The following is a 9205-nucleotide window of genomic DNA, read 5'->3' on the forward strand; positions in this document are numbered from 1 at the left end:
GGATCATGATTGGATCGCGTATTCATTCGACTACATCAACCGTGTTATATATGCTTCCGCTTAGTAATCTACAAGGGTATATAGATGCACACCCCCTCTCGCGTATGTTAGTCTCCATAGATTGATCTTGGTGAGCGTAGGAAAATTTGTGTTTCCCATGCAACGTTCCGTGATAGTGGTATCATTTCTAGGTCTATGCATAGATGACATCACAAGTAGAACACAAAGGAGTTTGTGGGCATTGATGTTCAGATTGCTACCCTCCTTAGTCTTTTTTTGATTCGGCGGTATTGTGGGATGAAGCGGCCCGGACCAACCTTACTCGTCCGCGTACGAGAGACCTGTTCCATCGACAAACATGCAACTTGTTGCATAAAGATGGCTGGCGGGTGTGTGTCTCTCCTACTTTAGTTGAATCGAATTCGACAGAGGCAGTCCTTGTAGAAGGTTAAATAGAAACTTGCATATCACTGTTGTGGTTTTTGCGTAGGTAAGAAGCGTTCGTGCTAAATACCCATGGCAGCCACATAAAACATGCAACAACAAATTAGAGGACTTCCAGCTTGTTTTTGCAGGGTATGTTGTGATATGATATGGCCAAAGACATGATGTAATATATTTGATGTATGAGATGATCATGTTGTGATAGTTAATGTCAACTTGCATGTCGATGCTACGGCAACCGACAGGAGCCATAGGGTTGTCTTTAGTTATTGTATGACCTTTGTGTCACTCATTAAGCGCTATGTAATGCTTTACTTTATAGCTAAATGGTAGCAATAGTAGTACAAGTATGGTTGGCGCGACGACCTCGATGGCAACACAATGATGAACATCATGATGATGGAGATCATGGTATGGTGCTGATGGTGATGGAGATCATGTTGGTGCTTTGAAGATGGAGATCAGAAGGCACAAGTTCAAGGTCATATCATGTCACTTATGATTTGCATGTGATGCTAATCCTTTTTATGCACCGTGTTTTTCTTAGGATGATGGTATCATTATAAGGTGATCCCTCACTAAAATTTCAAGACAAAATTGTGCTCTCCCCGAGTGTGCACCGTAACGCCAGTTCGTCATTTTGAGACACCACGTGATGATCGGGTGTGATAGACTCCATGTTCGCATACAACGGGGCAAGACAATTTTGCGCATGTGGAACACTCATGTTAAACTTGACAAGCCTAGCATGTATAGACATGGACTCGGAACATAGGAGACCTAAAGGTCGAACATGAGTCATATAGTAGATATGATCAACATGGAGATGTTCACCATTGAAGCCACCTCATCTCACATGATGATCGGATATGGGTTGGTGAATTTGGATCATGTACCATTTGGATGACCACAAGGATGTCAATTTCAGTGGGAGTTCTTAAGTAATATGATTAATTGAAATCATTATCATGAACATACTAAAAATGTCTTTGTGAATTATGTTGTAGATGACTAGCTTGCGCTCTAGCTCACGTGTATTTTGATATGTTCCTAGAGAAAGCTAAGTTGAAAGATGATAGTAGCAATTATGTGAACTGGTCCATAAACCAAGGATTGTCCTCATTGTTGTGTAGAAGGCTTATGTCCTTAATGCACCGCTCGGTGAGCTACCCCAAGCGTTGTTTGTAGATGTTGCGAACATCTGAGATACATGTTTTGATGACTACATGATAGTTCAGTGTCTCATGATTTACGGTTTATAATTAAGGCGCCCAATAAGTTTTGAACGTCACGGAACATATGATATGTTCCAAGAGCTGAAATTATGATTTCAGGCTCGTGCCCCTGTTGAATAGGTATGAGACCTCCGACAAGATTATTTGCCTACAAAGTAAACGAGAAAAGCTCAATCATTGAGCATGTGCTCAGATTGTCTGGGTACTACAATCACTTAAATCAACTCGGGGTTATTCTTCTAGATGAGATCGTGATTGATATAGGTCTCCGAAGTCACTGCCACCAAGCTACTAAGCTTCATGATGAACTATAGCATACGAGGGATGTAGAAAATGATCCTTGAGATATTCGCGATGTTTGACACCGCGAAGGTGGAAATCAAGAAGGAGCATCAAGTGTTGATGGTTAGTAAAACCACTAGTTTCAAAATGGCAAGGGAAAGAAGGGAAACTTCGAGAACGACACGTCAGTTGTCACTCTAAGGAACAAACCAGGGTTGAACCCGAACCCAAGACTATGTGCTTCTATGATGAGGGGAATGATCACTCAGGCGGAACTTCCCTAGACACTTCGTAGATAAGAAGGCTCGCAACGGCAACAGAAGTATATTAGGTATATGTGTTATTGATGTGTACTTTACTAGTACTCCTAGTAGAAAATGGGTATTAGATACCGGTTCAGTTGCTAAATGTTAGTAACTCGAAATAAAAGCTTCAGGAATAGACGGAGACTAGCTAAAGGCAAGGTCACGATGTGTGTTGGAAGTGTTTCCAAAGTTGATGTGATCACCATCGCATGCTCCCTATACCTTCGGGATTAGTGTTAAACCTAAATGTTGTTTGGTGTTTGCGTTGAGCATGAACATGATTGGATTGTGTTTATTGCAATACGATTATTCATTTAAAGAGAATAATGGTTACTTTGTTTACTTGAATAATACCTTCAATGGCCATGCACCTAATATGAATGGTTTATTCAATCTCGATCGTAGTGATACACATGTTCATAATATTGATGCCAAAAGATACAAAGTAGTAATGATAGTACCACTTACTTGTGGCACTGCCGCTTAATTCATATTGGTATAAAACGCATGAAGAAGCCCCATGTTGATGGATCTTTGGACTCCCTCATTTTTGAATCATTTGAGACATGCAAACCATGCCTATTGGTGTAAATGCATGAAGAAACTCCATGCACATGGATCTTTTGGATTCACTTGATTTGAATCATTTGAGACATGCAAATCATGCCACATGGGCAAGATGACTGAAGGCCTCGTTTTCAAGTGAGATAGAATGAGCAAGTGACGTATTGGAAATAATACAATTTGATGTATGCAGTCCAATGAGTGACGAGGCACGTAGTGGATATCGTTATGTTCTTACTTCACCGATGATTTGAGTAGATACAGGTCTACTTGCTTGATGAATCACAAGTCTGAAATATTGAAAAGTTCAAGCAATTTCAGAGTGAAGTTGAAGATCGTCGTGAGAACAAGATAATATGTCTACAATGTGATCGTGGAGGTGAATATCTGAGTTGCGAGTTTGGTATACATTTAACACAATGTGGAAATTGTTTCACAACTCATGCCACCTGGAACACCATGGTGTGATGGTGTGTCCAAACATCGTAGTCGTGCCCTATTGTATATGGTGCATACTATGATGGCTCTTATTGAACTACCACTATCGTTTTGGGGTTATGCATTAGAGATAACCACATTCACCTTATATAGGGCACCATCTAATTCTGTTGAGATGACACCATACGAACTATGGTTTAAAGAAACCTAAGCCTTCGTTTCTTAAAGTTTGGGGTTGTGATGCTTATGTCAAAAGGCTTTAGCCTAATAACCTCGAACCCAAAGCGGATAATTGCATCTTCTTAGGATACCCAAAGGAATTAGTTGGGTATACCTCCTATCTCAAATCCGAAAGCCAAGTGTTTGTTGATGAAAAATGTGTCCTTTCTTGAGAAAGAGTTTCTCTCGAAAGAATTGATTGGGAGGATGGTGGAACTTGATAATGTTTTTGAACTGTCACTTCAACCAGAAAGTAGAAGGGCGGAGGAAATTGTTCCTGTGGCACCTATACCAGTCGAAGTGGAAGCTGATGATGGTGATCATGAAGCCACAGATCAAGTTACTACCAAACCTCGTAGGTCGACAAGGACACATACTCCTCCAGAGTGATACGGTAATCCTGTCTTGGAGGTCTTGTTGCTGGACAACAATGAACCTACGAGCTATGGAGAAGCGATGGTGGGCCCGAATTCCGACAAATGGCTGGAGGCCATGAAATCCGAGATAGGATCCATGTATGAAAACAAAGTGTTGACTCTGGAAGAACTATTTGATGGTCGTATGGCTATTACGTACAAATGGATCTTTAAAAGGAAGACATGCAATGATGGTGAATGTCACCATTTAGAAAGTTTGACTGGCAGCAAAGAGGTTTCGACAAGTTCAAGGAGTTGACTACGATGAGACTTTCTCACTCATAGCGATGCTAAAGTCTATTGGAATTATGTTAACAGTTGCTGCATTTTCGATTATGAAATCTCGCACATGGATGTCAAACATTGTTTCCTTGACTATTTCTTTGACGAAAGGTTGTATCTGATACAACTAGAAGGTTTTGTCGATCCTAAGGATGCTAACAAGTATGCAAGCTCCAGCAATCCTTCCATGGACTGGATCAAGCATCTTGGAGTTGGAATATACGCTTTGATGTGATGATCAAAGCTTTTGGGTTTATACAAAGTTTATGAGAAACTTGTATCTACAAGAAAAGTGAGTGGAAGCACTATAGAATTTCTGATGATTATATGTGATTGACATATTGTTGATCAGAAATGATGTAGGGTTTCTGGAAATCATATAGGGTTGTTTTAAAGGAGTTTTTCAAAGGAAAACCTAGATTAAGCTACTTGAACATTGAGCATCAAGATGTATATATATAGATTAAGACGCTTGATAAAACTTTCAATGAATACATATCTTGACAAGATTTTGATGGAGTTCAAAATGGATCAGTCAAAGAAGGAGTTCTTGCATGTATTGTAAGGTGTGAATTTGAGTGAGACTCAAATCTCGACCACGTTAGAAGAAAGAGAAAGGCTCTATAGTATGTCATGTTGTATATCGCATCTGATGTGTGCCTTGCCATGAGTCTGTCAAGGGGTACAAGAGTGATCCAAGAATGGATCATCGGACAACGGTCAAAATTATCCTTAGTAACTTGAGGACTAAGGAAATGTTTCTCGATCATGGAGGTGATAAAAGAGTTTGTTGTAAAGAGTTATGTCGATACAAGCTTTGACACCAATCCGGTGACTTTGAGTAGCAGAGCGGATTCATATAGTGGAGCAGTCAATTAGAATAGTTCCAAATGGAGCGTCGTAGCAACGTCTACATAGGAAATAGAGATTTGTAAATAATGCACGGATCTAGAAGGTTCACACCCGTTGACTAAAACCTCTCTCACAAGCAAAACTTTATAAACCCCACAACTCATTGGGTGTGAATCACATAGTCGTGTGAACTAGATTATTGACTCTAGTGCAAGTGGGAGACTGCTGGAAATATACCCTAGAGGCAATAATAAGTTAGTTATTATTATATTTCCTTGTTCATGATAATCGTTTATTATCCATGCTAGAATTGTATTGATTGGAAACTCAAATACATGTGTGGATACATAGACAATACACTGTCCCTAGTAAGCCTTGATACGTCTCCAACGTATCTATAATTTTTTATGGTTCCATGCTATTATCTTGTCAACTGTGGATGTTTTGTATGCATTTTATATCTTTTTGGGGACTAACTTATTAACTCAGTGCCAAGTGCCAGTTCCTGTTTTTCCGTGTTTTTGACCTTTTTCAAAGGAGAATATCAAACGGAGTCCAAACGGAATAAAACCTACGAAAGGATTTTTTCCGGAACAAAAGATACGCACGGAAGTTGAAAACCAAGGCAAAGGGCTCCGGGGGAGGCCACAAGCCCCCTAGCTGCGGCCTGGGGGCGCGCCTAGCGGGCTTGTGGGCCCCCCGTGGCTCCTTTGCCCTACCTCTTCCGCCTATAAATTCCTTGAAATCTGAAACCATGAGAGAGAGCCACGAAAATACTTTTCCGCCGCCGCAAGCTTCTGTCTCCGCAAGATCCCATCTGGGGCACGTTTGGGTGCCCTGTCGGAGGGGGGATTCGGACACGGAGGGCTTCTTCAGCAACACCATTGCCTCTCCAATGATGCGTGAGAAGTTCACCACAGACCTTCGGGTCCATAGCTAGTAGCTAGATGGCTTCTTCTCTCTCTTGGATCTTCAATACAAAGTTCTCCATGATCTTCATGGAGATCTATCCGACGTAATCCTCTTTTGTGATGTGTTAGTCGAGATCCAATGAATTGTGGATTTATGATCAGATTATCTATGAATCTTATTTGAGTCTCCTCTGATCTCTTATATGCATGATTTCATATCCTTGTAATTCTCTTTGAGTTGTGGGTTTTGTTTGGCCAACTTGATCTATAATTCTTGCAATGGGAGAAGTGCTTGGTTTTGGGTTCATACTGGCGGTGACCTCACCCAGTGACAGAAGGGGTAGCGAGGCACGCATCGTGTTGTTGCCATCAAGGGTAAAAGGATGGGGTTTATATCTATTGCATGACTTTCTCCCTCTACATCGTGTCATCTTGCTTAAGGTGTTACTCTGTTTGTTATGAACTCAATACACTAGATGCATGATGGATAGCGGTCGATGTGTGGAGTAATAGTAGTAGATGCAGAAATTATCGGTCTACTTGTCTCAGACGTGATGTCTATATGTATGATCATTGCCTTAGATATCGTCATGACTTTGCGCGGTTCTATAAATTTCCCGACAGTAATTCGTTCACCCACCGTAATATTTTTTATCATGAGAGAAGCCTCTAGTGAACACTATGGCCCCGGGGTCTACTTCACATCATATTTTCAGCTCTCACTTTTACTTTGTTGCACTTTCCACCTTCAGATCTCACCTTGCAATCAATCGTGAAGGGATTGACAACCCCTTTGTAGCAATGGGTGCAAGTTTGCTTGTTTTTGCGCAGGTACTTTGTAGACTTGCCTTGATACTCCTACTGGATTGATACCTTGGTTCTCAAACTGAGGCAAATACTTACTACTACTGTGCTGCATCACCCTTTCCTCTTCAAGGGAAAAACCAATGCAAGCTCAGGAGGTAGCAAGAAGAATTTCTGGCGCCGTTGCCGGGGAGTGTCAAGTCAAGAATAGTCTTCCTTCAACGTGCCAATTTCTGGCACCGGGGACTATTCTAAGTGAATCTTATCCAAGTAACTGTCGCAAACTCGTATCTTGGATTTACTTTTTTGCCTCTCCTTTTCCTCTCCCCCACTTCTGAAAAACAAAAAACTACAAAAATATTTGCCTTTTTCGTTCGCCCTTTTCTTTCGCTTGCTTTGTGTTTGCTTGTGTGGGATAGTCTACCTATCCTTATGGCTAGACCTATCGCTTCGAATGATACTCCCGAGAGAGAAGTCCTTAATTTCAAACAAATTGAGGGAGAAAACTTAAAGGATGCTTGGTATATGATTTTCAATGCTCAGAATAGATCTACTCGTAAGCAATCTACTACCGTCCTACTTCGTAGCTTTTATGTGGGTATTTCCCCTTGGAATAGGTATGTTCTTGACACCATCGTAGGCGGAAATTTCTTGGGTAGCCATACCGTTGATTCTTACGGTGCTTTATAAATTTAGTTGGCTCACCCCCACTCATGATTAATGGAACTACCTTTAACTTTGGAACATGTGATGCGTAGGCTGGATATCATTGAAAATAAAGTTGCTACGATTGAACTCATTGAAAATTTGGATAAAAAGATCCACAATCAAATCACTCAGTACGGATCCAAGGTGGGAATGACTTTAAAAATTTAAAGGAAAGGGAACCCACAGTTAATGAAAAACTAGGTCATGATTCCACTAGAATTGGCAAACTAGAGGATGTTATAACCAACTTGGATTCCGTTGTTGCCGTTGTGCATAACACTCCAAATTTTGCCCACAATAAGGCCACCAAGTCTGTTTTTGTTCCTAAAAACAGTGGTGAACCATCTAGTAAGAGAGATGAAGATCTTAAGATGATGAGTGTTCACCCTACTTATGGTTTGAGCACCAAAGACGATGATACGTGATTCTATCGCCTTATGCCTAGCTAAGGGCGTTAAACAATAGCGCTTGTTGGGAGGCAACCCAATGATTATCTTTCCTTTTTGCTTTCTGTTTTGTTGTGTCCACACCATCATAATTCTGTTATGATTGTGTTTTTGTGTTTCTTTTTGTGTTTCAGAAATGTAAAACCTTTATGACTAGTTTTGGTGATGGTTGTTTGATCTTGCTGAAAAAGACAGAAACTTTGCGCTCACAAAATTATTTTTCATTCCTATCAGAAAGAGATTTTGAGTTGATTATTTTTTCTTCTGGTTGATATGCGAATCGGCCAAATTGTCATAATGTTTCAGAATTTTTGAGATACCAGAAGTATACGAAGTATACAAATTGCTACAGACTGGTCTATTTTTTACATATTCTGTTTTGTTGTGTTGATTGCTTATTTCGATGAAACTATGGATAGTATCGGGGGGTACTAGCCATGGAAAAGTGAGAATACAGTAATGTAACACCAATATAAATAGAAATCAAGTTTGCTACAGTACCTAAAGAGGTGGTGGTTTGTTTTCTTGTGCTAATGATATCACGAGTTTCTGTTTAAGTTTTGTGTTGTGAAGTTTTCAAGTTTTGGGTGATGTTCTCATGGACAATGGGATAAGAGTGGAAAGAACTCAAGCTTGGGGATGCCCAAGGCATCCCAAGCCAAATTCAAGGACACCAAAAAGCCTAAGCTTGGGGATGCCCCGGGAAGGCATCCCCTCTTTCGTCTTCAATCCATCGGTAACGTTGCTTGGAGCTATATTTTTATTAACCACATGTGTTTTGCTTGGAGCGTCGGGTATTATAGGAGTCTTTTATTTTTGTTGTGTCACAATCATCCTTGCTGCACACCTTTTTGCGACAGACATGCACTCATTGTGAATTTGCTAGAATACTCATTGAGCTTCACTTATATCTTTTGAGTTAGGCAATTTAGCTCGCATGTGCTTCACTTATATCTTTTGAGCTAGATAACTTTGCTCTAGTGCTTCACTTAGATCTTTTTAGAGCACGGCGGTGTCATATTTTGGGGAAACAAAAACTGTCAATCTTCACTTATATCTTTTTGAGAGTGCTCTCTCTAAGTAACTTGTTAATTGGCTTGTGCTATGAAAGTAGTCCTAAAGATGATAGGCATCCAAAGAGGATATAATAAAACTTCCATATTCATGTGCATTGATTAGTAAAGAGAAGTTTGATTCCTCTCAATTAGTTTTGAGACATGGATATAGTAATATTAGAATTATGTTAGTAGGGTGTTGTGAATCTAGAAATACTTGTGTTGAAGTTAATGATTCCCGTAA

The sequence above is a fragment of the Hordeum vulgare genome, chromosome 2H (genome assembly GCF_904849725.1).
Source record: "Hordeum vulgare subsp. vulgare chromosome 2H, MorexV3_pseudomolecules_assembly, whole genome shotgun sequence".
Classification (NCBI taxonomy): Eukaryota; Viridiplantae; Streptophyta; class Magnoliopsida; order Poales; family Poaceae; genus Hordeum; species Hordeum vulgare.